Below are 15,481 nucleotides of genomic sequence, written 5' to 3'. Positions count from 1 at the left end.
TTTTCACAGATATGTTTTATTACATAAGCCTTCAGTGAACATCAACATTTGAAATTCTACTTGAAACCTAACAGATTATGAACATGTCGTTTTGTCTGAAGACCGTCTGTATTGTGTATGTTTTATACCTGTTATACATCAGTTGTCAGTCAACAAACACCATAAGCTTTACTTCATATTGGGTATAAGTGTTGGCATCTTCATCCATAGACTGTGACATTCTTACTTTCTTGAAAGGCAGTATCTGGTAGACCTTTTCATAGCACTGAAACAATACATCAAACTTTGGATGGACTGCTGTTGTTGAGTCTTTGATTGTAATTAATCAATGGTAGAAACAAAAAACTGTTGATGTTTAGTATGTGTAACTATCAATAGTTTAGTAATTCACTTCTGTTGATAAATGCACAGCGCAAAATGCAATAAGCACCAAATTCATTCACTTTCATTTTGAGTCCTTATGCTTATGCTGTTACTTGCCCATAACACAATCACTAGTGTGGCTTTGTTTTGGAATCACTTTTTATTGTCTGATATAAGCAATCCTCACTTGAAATCTGAGAGAAGGGAACTATCTGAACCATACAAAATGAGTTCGGCAATACATACAGTTCAGTTGACTTATATGTTTTGTGGACATTTCCCGGACACTAACTAATTATAAATGTTAAAAATATTAATAACAGGAGCCCATTGTAAAGATACTTGCAAAGACATTGATTATAAGACGTTAATCTGATCTGGGATCTTGCTGCAGAGTACTTAGTCAATTCAGTTTGAACGTTAGAGTAGTTCAGAGCGTCATTAGTGATACAAGATGAAAACATTAACATCATTTTAAACATTTTGCTCTGCCCCAACCTCGATATCACCAGGGTATATGTTCCAGTAAATCTTCACTTTACCCTCGATGCATCTACTGCTCAGTCTGGTAAATTTTTTACTTCATTTAACTTTTTATGCAATCTTGTGTCTTCACTCACAACTCACTTTCATTGGTTAAATTATGTAACTAATTACACCTGGCAACACAAACCATGCAGAGGTACTCTGAAAGGGGTAGAAAGAGTTCTTGAATATATATTATTAAGGTTTTGGACCAGTGAATTTGTCTGTATGATTTCGCCCAAATCTGAGTCCCACTGCGAACAAACCTTCACAACTGTAACCGCTAGCTGCAACCACTATCGTTGTTGACACTGGCAAGCTTGGTTTTAACAGCAGGTCAGCTGATTGGCTAATGTGAGAATGTGATGCCAGCAAATGGAGATAATAACTAATATCGGGTCATGCTGTAGATGCGTCCGGGGTGTAGTGGAGATATATCGGAGATACCCTGGAGATATCAAGGATGGCCTAGTCAAGGGTAGTTAGTCTCTGTAATAGAATGGATGTTTTGATTTGTTTGTGAAATGATAGGTGAATGGTTTGTGGGAAAGTGGTGTGGGTGTAATTATGTACAGAAACTCACAAAATAATGACACATCTTATAAAGCCAGCATACTGTCTTTAACAGTAACTCACCCTGAAGATAAGTCAAAGTGCACTGGAGGGAAGCTCATCTTGTGTCATCAATTTGTAGATTTATTGAAATATGTCAAAATATTTCTATATATGATGAAGTTCAGCATGTACAGATTACATAAACATTAAATATTTATGGAGACATAGATATAGATAGATAGGTAAATTCATTAGGGACTCTTCATAATTTATGGCTGGGGTGTGATGATGAACGTCATGGAGAAGCATGTGCAATATGACTGACCCCCTAAAATTTATGTTCAGGGTAAGTGTCATCATTGTCAACCCAACCCAAACACACCCCACCCCCACTCCCTCCCTAAGCCATAAGTTGTGAAAAATCTGTATAATACACTTATTACCCATAATAATAATATTGTTGTGATAGATACTAATCATTGATTCTCTTGTACTTGTTTAAATTAATAGTTTATGTGAGCTGTTTTACCCTTGTCAGGGTTCAGAGCCCTTTTTAGCCATTTTTTGTTTCTAAAGTTTTAGTGTTTCATTTTATGTGTATCTAGATAGTTTTACATTTTACATTTTGCAGTGCAGTATTCAATTATATTGTCTTCGGGAGTTCCAGTCCTGTGTTGATAATTATATAACAATGATTAAAATATGTAAAAATTGTTGTGTTGTTTGTATGGGTGATGTGAGCTTAACTTGAAATGTGGCACTGAAAGCGTAGAACACAGTGGTGCCTTGAGTTGATCTAACACATTATCATTTGGAAATACTTCCAACTGCGGGCTGACTAACAAGATCAGGTGTTCAGGCTCTGTGTCTTGGTTGAAACACGTCCCCATATCCCAGCTGCATAGAATGATGCTCATGGTGTTGGTCACTTTATTGTCTTGTCGAGACTCAGCTCAAGACCAGCATCATATATGTAGCTGGATTATTGCCAAGTGTGGCGTTGAACAAACGACCAACCAACTTCAAACTGTGGACAGGGGACAGTTGAGTATCCTAGTGGTTAAAGCATTTTTCGTCACACTGAAGACTCACGTTTGCTTCCCCACATGGGTACAATGTGTGAAGTCTATTTCTGGTGTGCCCCGTAGTGATATTTCTGGAATAGTGCTAAGAGGGGCGTAAAACTTATTCACTCACTCTCTCCAGCTGTGAACAATTTCTCAAGTTTTATGTATATTGTTTAAAAAGACATTAAGCTAATGGAAGTGGGGGTATCCAGGTGAGGAGGATGGAGGTGGGGGTATCCAGGTGATGAAGATGGAGGTGGGGGTATCCAGGTGATGGAGGTGGGTTTATCCAGATGATGCAGTTGGGGACATCCAGGTGATGAGGATGGAGGTTTGGGTATCCAGGTGATGAGGATGGAGGTGGGTTTATCCAGATGATGCAGTTGGGGACATCCAGGTGATGAGGATGGAGGTTTGGGTATCTAGGTGATGAGGATGGAGGTGGGGTTGTCCGGGTGATGAGGTGGTGGTTTCCAATTGATTCAGGTTGAAATTAGGGGTATCCAGGTGATGAAGTTAGCGTTATCCAGGTGATGAAGTTAGCGATATCCAGGTGATGAAGTTAGCGTTATCCAGGTGATAGAGGTTGGGGTATCCAGATGATGAAGGTAGTGGTGATTATCTAGGTGATGGAGGTATCTAGTTGATAGCGGTGGATCTGTTTGATTGGCATTTTAGAAGTTGATGGATAATAGAACAGTATAATACTTTATGGAGTACTTGTACTCTTGCTTGAGAACGGTATAAGAAGCTATACCAAAACGTCGCATCATAGAAATAAAGAAGTTGCCTTGCAACATATGCTAAGTTGGTGGTATCCAGGTGATAGAGGTGGGGTTATTCAGGTGAAGGAGATGGGTTATCCAGGTGATAGGGGTGGGGGTATACAGGTGATTGATTTGCTTGTATCCAGGTGATGGAGGTGGGGGTTTCAGGTGATGCAGAGGGTATTCATGTGATGGGTCATGTGGTATCAAGTCCAGTTAATGGAGCAGAGGGTATTCAGGGGATGGTTCAAGGGGTATCCAGTCCAGGTAATGGAGCAGAGGGTATTCAGGTGATGGTTCAAGGGATATCCAAGTGATTGAGCAGAGGGTATTCAGGTGATAGATGAAGGGGTATCCAGGTAATGGAGCAGAGGGTATGCAGGTGATGTCATAGAGGTGGAATTTCAGCAGAAATTGTGGTTTGGAGATGTTCCATGGACAGAAGACATTTTCCAGAATGTCCCTGTCAGTATAATCCAAACTGTTCAAACCAAAGACATTCTACATTTTCTGTAGTTCTGATTAAAGAGCCGTAACCACGAACATTTGACCGTGCTTGGAAACCTGATCTAAGGGAGACAAATCTGTCAGGATTGAGAACACGATTGAAGCGTCCTAAAATATAGTATACGTCTTGGGCTTTCACAACTCGTGGAATGGCGTGCTAAACAAGTCAGTCTTGCTTTAATACCTTTACGTTATATTTACTGCATATCAGTCTGCAATATTCTAGATATATGTGACACCCTCCTGTGCATGACGGAGTCTGGGCGAGACAAACAAAAAGTTTAGAGACTGGTCCACCAAGGAGTGAGTGAGTGACACCACAAATGGGCTTCACACATGTTTAAATGTGGGATATCGGTCTCGTGTCTTCCGCGTGACGAGCGAACGCTTTAGCCACTAGGCTACCCCACCGCCCCGGCATAAGGGAAGCCAGGGAGAAATTGGTCAGCAGAAACTATGAAGGTCTGTAGAGTCGAAAATAAGCACCCATGCAAAAACTGCGACGGGGTACGACAAAACGACGGCGTTAACCAATATTCTAACAACAGACCCGTTAAGTCGCATCCCAGAACACTGTCTATGTTTATCAACTAATTAATCCACTTTGATTTGAGGTACGGTAATATGGGTCGACCTACCTACCTACATACCTACCCACCCAGCGTGTTATACAGGGTTGGTTTAGAAATTCGATACCGTAATTTTCTTGTGAAACAGTGTGTAGATGTTGGTGATGAAGGTGATCGGCAAAAGGAAATTGTGATACAGTTATCGTGAAAAAATGACTGTTCAACTGAAGGTACGAACCAGCAATGTGCTCACAACACAGATAGAGAAATGGAGAAGCGTCGTAACAATTAGAGTTACCTCCCCTTGACCAGTGAATGGCGACGACGCGAAGTCCTTAATGCCATTGTTACATTTCATAAGTTTTAAGAGTATGGAGGCTCTTGTCTCTTGGTTAACTGACGCTAGTAAACTTACTCACTCATTGCACATTTGCGTTAATATTTTTAGTATGATGTATTAAGATGCAAATGCCTGTGGGCAAACTTCATGGTCATGAAGATCTATGTTAACACTGGTTTTAGGCAACCCATGCTTGTCAGTCGACGGACGCATGAAGTGCTTTCATTTACCTTCATATAGCTCGAATATGGCCGAGTGTGGCGTTTAACAACAAACAACATTCTAACAAATATATGACACCAACTTGTAAATAACTGCATTTGATCAACCACATTTTGATCATGTACAACATTCTACGCCTTCCGGGAACGAGACACACCATCAACCAAGTCACCAGTTTAGATCTGGGTTAGAATTGATCTTCTGCAACTTTCTTGTAAGAGATTCGGAAGAGGCGACTAACGGGATTGCATGATCAGACTTGCTGACTTGGTTGTCATCGTATCCCAATTGAGTAGAACGATGCTGATGTTTGTGATCACTGGATTGTGTGGTGCAGACCCGATTACTTACAGACTGCCGCCACTGCTGGAATAGTACTGAGTGCGGTGTTAAACAACAAACCAACCACTGACTCAACGCCTGATCTATTCAATCGCAGGTCATATCTGAAAAGTTGACAAGTGATGTACTGATGAAATACAACAAAAAGGGAATTTTCTAATCCTGAATGTTACCACACCTATCCCAAGATGAACCGTTGGCAGTATTTCTTCATGAGAAAACGGGCGGTGGGTTAATCTGTTGGTTAAAGTGTTCGCTTGTCACGGTGAAGACCCGTGTTCGAGTCCTCTCATGGGTACAATGTGTGAAGGTCATATCTGGTGTCCCCCGTGAAAGTGCTAGAATCTTGCTAAAAGCAAAAATCAAACTCATTCACTCACTCTTCATGGTAAAATATACTATACGCTTTTTTCAGGATTTCTGACTATACAGTACATGTGTAAATAAAAAACGACACTAATCTGATGAACTACAACATGAAAAGAATACCGAATACCAATTGTTGTTGGTAACTGTCACAGTAATTATGGTGACGGTGGTAATTGTGAGTTTGACGTGATTCTGCTTGAGACAGTTCGTGTGTTCCTGGGGTAACAGTGGGAAGATAGCAGGCCATCGGAAGACAGGCCGTATGTTGGTAGCAGGTAGTAATACAGCATGTTGTCAAACAGTTGGGTAGACGTCTCTCTACTGGACACAGTTCACGAGTTACATGGAGTGATAGTGGTCAAATAGTTGGGTAGAAGTCTCCCTACTGGACACAGTTCACGAGTTACATGGAGTGATAGTGGTCAAACAGTTGGGTAGAAGTCTCCCCACTTGACACAATTCACAAGTTACACGGATAGATAATTTCCAAATAGTTGGACTGAAGTCTTCCCACTTGACACAGTTCACAAGTTACACTTATTGACAGTGGTCAGATAGTTGGGTTGAAGTCTTCCTTCTAGACACAGTTCAAATGCTGCATGTCCCATGTTCCTGGGACGCTACATATAAAATGAGTCACTGGATTTGTTAGGAAAATGTTCACGGGATGATAGCAAGTTTATACTGGTCGTAAAGGAGGAGTGTCCTAGTTGTGGTATTTAGTGAGGATACAATTGGGTAAGTTGGTCATTGTGGTCATATTAGTGGGTTTATACAAGTCCTATAGGAAGAGGATACAGTGTTCCAGATGCAGTAGTGAAAATATACAATGTAGTAAAGTAGAAGTGGTCATAGTTGGAGCACGTCCAAAGTTCCTGTGATGCTAGTGGGTGTATTCTGGTCCTTCAGGAGGAGAGTACGCGTGGGTTCCAGTGGTAGATGCTCCTGATGTAGCTGATGCTGCTTGTATTATCTTCCGGATACACGTATAGTGAAAAGAACAGTAGTCCTGCTTGAAATGTTCCCGTGTTCTTTGCACCACTTGTAATTTAAGGAATTTCCATTTCTGTATTACACGGCAGCCAGATCTACTTTTTCAAATGTTCGGCAGAACTCGAACCTTTTGTAAACATCTACATTTTACATTATTAAGTCATGGGTATTGCCGTTTTCACGAAATCTTTTATTAGGTATTGTTTTTGACTCTTTCATGATCAGAACCAAGCATATGATTCATAACATCTGTCTGTCTGTATCTCGAAAAGGGTATGTTATAGATCTAGAAGGTCACACTGGTACATCTGAACCGAATTTATACAACTAATGTAACATGCCATGTCAGGAGAAAAACAATTCGTTGTCACCTCCTTCTTCAAAACAAGCTCCACGAGTTCTATAGACATATATACAGAGTAGTAGGAACAGTTCTGTTGGAGACAGTTCCAATGTTTTGGCAAAATTGATGGAGTAGGTGTTGTCTTAGTGGAGGCAATAAAAGTGTCGACGCCAGGGTTTATAACATGGTATTGTAGTGAATTCATAATTCGTAGCAATACCACGTCAGGGATACAGTAGAGTGGCACCGGTGCTCCTGGAGACAGTTCCTTAGTTCCAGTTGTAATATTGGTCATGGTGGAAGTACATGTAGTGGTCTTCTCAGTGTTGTGAAAGTTTACCCTAATTTTCTTGTAGTTTATATTTTTGGGAAATGTATCACCTTTGTTGCCTCTGATTCCGTTGCATGGACTTTCGTCCTGAGTGTAGTAGCCTGGTGGATAAAGCGTTCGCTCTTCACGCCGAAGACCAGAGTTCGATTCCCATATGGGTACAGTGTGTGGAGTCCATTTCTAGAGTCCCACACCCTGATTTTGCTGAAAATTGGTAAACCCTAACTCACTCACTCCATCTGTTATTTCTAGATGGGCTGATAATGTGCGGGCGAGTTATTCCTTACACAATATTTACAATATATTTGGTTTGACTGACAGGACATTTTAGGGCAATGAATATTCTATGTATTGTAAGAGTATATTTGTTTTCAATGATTTCTGCAAATACTGTACCGTCACAAAATATGTAGTCACCGTACAGGCATTGTTAGCTTATATAAAAATAATTTAATTAAAAACGGATTCATCAACAAAGTGAGGGAAATGGGAAAGTACATCCGATTTCACATAAGATAAGGCACGAGATAAGGATTTTATTTGAATAGCACTGATATGGCATCGGAACCATCGTACAGGAACCACACATGACAACATGGTATCATTAATGTGTCACACAGTGATTAACAATCCTAAAGAACTGGTGTATTAACACCTACAAGATAACATCATGCACCACTTACATCCAAATTCCATATTTATTACGAAACAAAAGCAGCCACATATTCGTTCCAATGGCATGAGAATGCACGAGATATTTAATGACAGAAAACACTCTTTTCTGGTCACGACACATTTACTTTGAATAAACGTTACAGGCATTAGTCAGTGTGGGATAAAATGGCAATTAAAACGGCTTAGGTGGTATCAAAATCCAAATCGCAATCAGCTTGAACGTCCGTATCTTCTAACGCGCGTAATGTACGATTAGCAAGTAACAGTCGTTTGTTGAGCGTTTCAGGCACAACATATGTCAGCCCCTATTGGCATTGTTTCTCACAGCCTATATGACAATAGGGAATCTGGTAGGTTTCCACAAGAGCAGGGTTGGCCATTGAGAGTCCCATAAATCTATCGCATCAATCTGGGAACCCCTATCCTAAAACGAAGCTACAACACCGCAACCAGATTGCAGTCATTTTATAGGCGCCTGTAGACTCATTCTGGAGCCCGGCAGAAGATTCCGCACAACCTGCTCTGATCGAAGGGGTAACTGGGGACTTTTGTCATTTAATGGTGATTGTCACATATCCAGTGTCGGCCCTCTAGGTTTGTGAGCTCCGTGCGGGCTGCAGAGTGCGTATGACAACGGATCAAAGTATGAATAGTTGTAAAGAAATACATTGAAGACAGACTGTGACAGCATCAACAGTATGAAATGCTACCTGCATAGAAACTGCAATAAAAAGACATATCGATGTCAAAACAAAATACGGACGTTATTTGGTGTTTGCTTTCTGCAGTATTAATGTATTTTAGACGTGACATGTTTCTCTGACATGAAATCGGAAGAGAAATGAAAATACCGTCATTTAAATATTATAAATTATTGATATATTTTCGCTGAGTGAGCATTGTAAATGTCCATTTTGAATGCCATGTTACCCTCATGTCTCACTCATGAGATTCTCCGAAGACAGGCATATGCACGTGACCGTTCTGCGTATGGATAAGGATATTCCAAACCTTTTCATATATTTTATCCATATTAAAAGCGACTTATAGAATCCAGCAATCCTGTTTCCAGCAATTGTACTATTCAGGGAAATGAGGCTGTGTTCTTCAGTAGAATTCCCTGATAGTTGTATAACGCCGCTGTCAACAATATTCCAGCATTCTTTGATTGAGTTTGGACCAGACAATCAATGACAACGATCTACGCAACTGGGATACGATGACATCCGTCAACCAGGTCAGCAAGCCTGACCACCCGATCCCGTCAGTCGCCTCTTACGACAAGCTCACTGAAGGCCAGTTCTAACCAGGATCTTCACAGGTAATCTCCATCACAAATAAGCGCACTTCTATTCTTGAATACAGACCTGTACCCCCTAACCAGACAGTATGCGCTTGAATGTTAGATACCCTTGCCATCTAAAATCCCCGATCCAAAATCCTAAACTTGAAGCTGTAGCTGGTATTCTGAGTTCTATTCACAAGTATGGCTGGTTCTCAGTGGAGGGAGTCATCTCGAGCAGATAAACCAAATTATGGTTTGAGCCTACCTGATCCCCATCGTTCGATGTCAGTCTAACGCGGACAGCCCAACACCAACAAGCTAACATAGACCTGACATAGATATTACATGATCTCAACATGGCACACCTCCGACTTGCAGCTGCGTGACGCATGATCAGTTGCATGGGAGATGATTTGGTCGAAATGCATACGGATCACTCTCAGGAACGTTTGTGTGTAAATCCAATTGTGTATCTGCAACATATTTTATATCAAATTGAGGAAGGATTGCCTCTACGAAGTACACGCTCAGACCCAAATGAATTGAACTTGTTTATATCGATCCTCCGATTTGGGTTATATAAACGATTATTTCAAATTCAGACTCTGCCAGTGTGAATTTGTGCAGGTCTCATACACAAGTGATGTTCAAATGGCATTGCTCACTCACCCCTGGAGATGAATAGCAGTTTTAAAAGAGGTAGACAATGTGATTGTTCTAATACACAACTTGTATTAGAACGGCAAATGCTACTTTGATCTGTCTTGACCATTACTTCTTTGTTGACATAATTACGAAACCAGTGGAGCGTCTGGTTTGGAATTGATCGCAGGAAACCTTTGCCTGCTGCCTTGCTTAAGAAGCGACCAATTCGATCTGGTGGTCAGGCTCGCTCACTTACTTCATACTGGCTTGACACATGTCAACGTATCCCAATTGAAAACGTGATGTCAGTCGTCAACAGACTGACACAAACACACACGCACACAGGCAGAGAGAAAGAGAAAGGAGAGAGAGAGAGAGAGAGAGAGAGAGAAAGAAAGAGAAAGAGAGAGAAAGAGAAAGAGAAAGAGATAAAATTAACTATACCATAACAAATTAGAGGTTAATTTAAAACTATCTACAAAACATTAAAAGCCTCATGTTTGTGGGTATGCAGGTTTGTTTTCAATGTGGTGTAAGAAATTCACAGAATTCAAAATATCGATGAGGTCAGAAAAACTTTACACGAGACGAACATTTGTGTCATTAATGGTGGATGGACCCTGATCAAGCGGAAGCCCCTTAAATAATGTTCGCCATTTAAACATGTTGGTTTATACAAATATATATGCTTCGTTTATACTACTACGACCCTATTGGCTTGAAAAGGTTAATACACCTTCAACAAAACAGTATAAAGACATTATCGCTCACATTGATGTTTTTTATGTAAGCAATCTTTGTTGATATTTGTTGCCATTGTTTAAACTGAAACCTCTGGCGTCCTCGTCATGCTCATTGTCTGTGACTATGTCAAGGTACCAGTAGCGAGTCAGGGAAGTCCATTTCTTCGTTACAGGTGATATACCGCCGGTCTTGCTTCAGAAACCAACAATACTCATTTTGTTTCATCACACTGAAGTTAATTGTCATGAAACTAAGTTACAAACATATTATTGTCGTGTCTGCAAAGTTTTTCATGAGCGCCGACCACAAGCATCAAAGTTGAAACGCCCACAACACAAACGGTTCTGTTAACAGCAAAAATACATAATGAGTTACTATTGACTTTCGACTATAAATCATCCCGCTTTTACCGCTTGTCCTTTTCAATGGTCAAACCTGACCCACTACAAACAGATAACGACTCCTATTTGATATTGTCTTCTCAGGCAAATGCCACCAAAGCATAGCTCTACCATTAACGTACTGACAAGACCCACATCTCAGTAAGCCATTGCTATCATGGATGGATGGACTTACAAGCGTGTAACCCTTAAGCTGTCTCCTTCGATTACCTTCACATTCGAATCCTGTTTGTTCAAACAAAGCAATATATCCCTGAAAATGTCAACACTTTCACAAAATTCAAACCAAATGTATGTTCCTCGCATATATACAAACCAAGAATTTGGGTCGGTTATTAGTGAAAAGGACGTTGTGACTGTCTTGCTGAAGCTCTCCATAACCTTCTATGAGATACCTATTCGCTCAACTATAAACAGTAATGAAAACAACCCATATTGGAGTCTCATTTCACCTGTGTTTTCTAACCTATTATCGTCATAGTGAGCACCCAAGGACTCGACAGCTCCCATGGGATGCGTTCTTGCAACGATGCGTACAACGGACAAAGCTGAGGTATACTCATTAAACTCGGTACGACTTCAGTCAACGATCAGGGACGACGGCCACGACCGTTATATGCTGGTAACGCGTAGTTACGGAGTCTTGAACACGCGCCATCGTTCTGCCTTACTGACCACCTAGGGCATAGGTTTCGGAAAATATTAACTCCCAGCAACTATTCACTGGAAATAGCTACTAAAACATCGCTTTAAATTTTCCATGACATTAATTTCAGTATTTATTACGCTGGTGACGATTGAGAAGTTGATGTCATCCAGTTAGCCCTAACAATTACTTCTCTTTAATTATTAGTCTGTAAAAATTGACGATGATTTGTCATTTCCGTATAACTGATTTCAAAGGTTTAGTCATACTAGTTGATTCAGTGGAACATTTTGAGCATTGGGTACAACGTTGAATAACTTGTGAACTAAGGTAAGGGTGGGGCTACAGCCTTTTTTCAGTGGAATTATGCCGTCAGTATTGTACTGGACCTGCCTGGCCAATGGAACTACGTGTTGGGACTTACTTGCTCTTGTAAAAATATTCATCAAGGTAACAAGGAAACTGCCACGAACGCTAAATGCATTGTCAGTCCTTTCAGGAATCGACATTCTGACCTAATTAGAACAAAAGCCGTTAATTTGGACGATTTTGAGATCCTGTTATTTATTCCAACGTTACTATGACCCAGAACGAAACGAACGACCATACTGACATGAAGACAAAATTACAATAAACATAAACCTTTTCTGGATGACCTATAGTCATCATAATCACAGTTCGAGGCGAAGAGATGTGTCAGCTAGACGTACCAGCATTATCATTCTGGGTCCGCACTAAGGTTTGACGGTGCAGTATTCCAGTGCTCAAGAGTTCCGCCAAAGGGATATACGCCTTGGACAAGTCTCCCTTTGGCCTATTCAGCAATACTAATCAAGCTAAAACGAAGTGATGTAGTTGAAATACCGTTCAAACACTACCACCACTACTACTACTAGATACACGCACCTCACTCACTCATTTTTGACTAATCCCTTAAGGCAATGATAAGACAAACCCCCGACAACCTCAGACATGCAATAGTGCATGCGATACCAGCTCAATGGGTCAAAAACTATGTTTCTAATGTAATTGTGCTAAAGTAGCGAGAGCCCTTACACTTTTCTTCTAGTCCCCTTTGATCTGAATTAAACTGAAGTTTCACTCGCCAAGCAAAATCAAATTGCTGCTTCGCCCTTTGAGACAGAGAAGGTTTTGTACATGCTTTAGAATTAATACAGAAATGGTCATCCTTTTTTCCTGAAATTTCGTCATTTCGAGCCATGTATATCACGACGTGCGCGTCTCTAATGCGTGTAATTTCCAAATAGTATGTTTGTTTGCTTCCGGCAGACGCATCAGAACGATTATTCCACTAACGAAATGTACCCACCGCGGCATTGGATCACTTAACTTTAATACATTATTTCGCAGGATCGAATTTAACTGTGATGTTTATGTAAAGCTTTTGTTTGCTTGTGATGAAATCCGGCAATCGCTGGTCCTCAGATAGGCAGAACTTAATTAGCGTAACGTTTCGAAACAGCTTTATTTCGTATGCATGACGTATGCTTGAATGCAAATTAAGTTTTATTTTTCTCTTTTTCAAATGATATTGGATCCGAGTAAGCGTCATGTTCAAGCTCGTAAAGTTTGCAGGCAATGCAGAGTGTCCGAGCGCGCCGCACGTGTCTAATGCTTGCCGCTTCTTTGAGGCTTCGAGATAAAAGGGTTTCCATGTTCGGTCATTTGGTATCAAGTCCCTGTGTCTGAACTGGGCTTATTATGTCATTTGACGACTGCAATGAACGCGGGGTCGGCACTAGGGACGGCGACCGAAGCTGCAGTATGCAGATGCACGACCTCTGAGTGGGCGATGGAGAATTAAGAAATTGCAATGGATAGGATGTTTTGTTTGCTAAAGAATAAATAAAGGACCACAGAGACAAATTTGTGAAACAGTAACAGAATTATCGATTTAATGAATCTTTGTAATTTTCCCAAAAGCCGGGGAAGAGAGGCACACTCGCCGACTGTTGACACAAGTGAGATCAACGCGTGGCACGAAAGACTTGATTCGCTAAATTGCGGTTGTGTGGGACCGACCTTTGGAAAAAGGTCTCCATGACTGATCAAAACTCGCAATTCAGATGACCATGCATTTCATCTGAAAAACAAATGCTGTAACTTTTGTTTGTCGTTCCGCTAACACTAGGAGCGTGTATGTACGCAGCACGTGCTCCATGTAAACATGTCGTCTGCGTATTCGCGCCAATTCCCTGCCTGTGCGCGTGCTGGCGGTGGAGCGATGTGGATCACAGCTAATGGAGAAGTTGATGAAGAGAGGACGGGTGTAATCGAGGACCCTCGCATAAAACATCAAGTACATTTGACCCATTACACCAGTAATAAATTCAGCATGTGAAGTTTTCACGGCTGGGCGGGTTTAATCACTGGAGGCTCATCTGAGCGAAGGGTACCTTTCATATCGCTCTGTTAGTCTTGGAGCGCTCGCGAGGCGCGTGTGGCGCGATCAACCTCATGCTTCGTCTGAGGCCTCGATGTACGACGGGGTAATAAATGCCTTATAAACTTGCATCTTATGGGGAGGGTAGTATTTTGTTTTGGTAGCAGCGAGATTGAATAACTTCAGCTGACATGGGTTAATGTGTCGTTTGACACGATTTTCCAGGCGACTTCAGAAGCCAGCCATGATACGGCCCATGTCTCGATGTTGCTAATCCAAACGCCGTCACTGCCGACTTGATGTAATTGAGCAAGGGTTTCTCGAAATTTGTAACTCGGAAATGGATGCGGATCTGCCAGAGAAAGGAAATAGTTCGTTAGATGGGACCCCCTGGTGGTAGAGATAGCGCCATGCTCTGATGACCTCAAGTCATTAATCACAATTGTTGGAGCAGAATGTTTCATTCTGTCCCATATTCAATTAAATTTGTTACATCTTTTTCATGCCTGTTCCATTTGTCGACTAAACATCCCGCCTATAAACGTATCGCTGGTGGTGTCCCAAGACGGCCATCCCCAAGCCACCGGCAGCAGGAGTTCCAGAATAAAGGAAATGCAGTCCAGCGAGCTATAACAGTTCTCTTCCTCCTGCAACCGGATGGTACTTCATGTCAGGACAGGCCATTCTCTGGCTGACAGCGGATGGGCAGCCTTTAATGGGTAGTATATGCCAAGCTGATCTGTGGACAGGCTTTGGTTACATGCTATCTTGAATCTCTGCATATTAACTCCTCAAAAGAGGGGGAAATCTCAAAGGAAATGAAAACCTCAAAGAAGTGAAAGAACGCCCGTGAATGTGTCAAAGAAGTGAAAGAACTTCAATTCGACACGAGTTTCAATGGTCATTTAGATTTCAGGACAAGATTGTAGGTGCCCACTCCTGCATCAAATAGTGACTCGGACCAGAATATGCCCTAGGAACCCCCCTCACGTTTCGTCAAATACGCATCTGTTGACGTCATCGTCGACGTTTGTTTTTACCTGTACAGTCTTCATATTACGGAGATTCCAAAATAACCTAGCTACATGACGGAAGTCTGTAAATAATCGAGACAGGACCAGACAAATCTGTGATTGACATCATGAACATGGAGGTAGGCGATTGGGATACAATGGCATGCATCAACCAAGTTTGCGAGCTTGACAACACGAGTTTTCGCTTCTTGCAAGCATAGTTTGGTGAAGACCATTTCTCACACGCGTTACTTAAGTACTATGTAGGTGTGGATAAAGGTCACTAGCAACGTAGACCCGAACGTTTATCTAACGCCGAGACAGCTTTGAGTTATGAAGCAAAACAATAATTTGGACAGTTTAAAATATTATAAT

The sequence above is a fragment of the Haliotis asinina genome, chromosome 3, assembly GCF_037392515.1.
Source record: "Haliotis asinina isolate JCU_RB_2024 chromosome 3, JCU_Hal_asi_v2, whole genome shotgun sequence".
Taxonomy (NCBI): Eukaryota; Metazoa; Mollusca; class Gastropoda; order Lepetellida; family Haliotidae; genus Haliotis; species Haliotis asinina.
Note: the sequence above shows the minus strand (reverse complement) of the source record.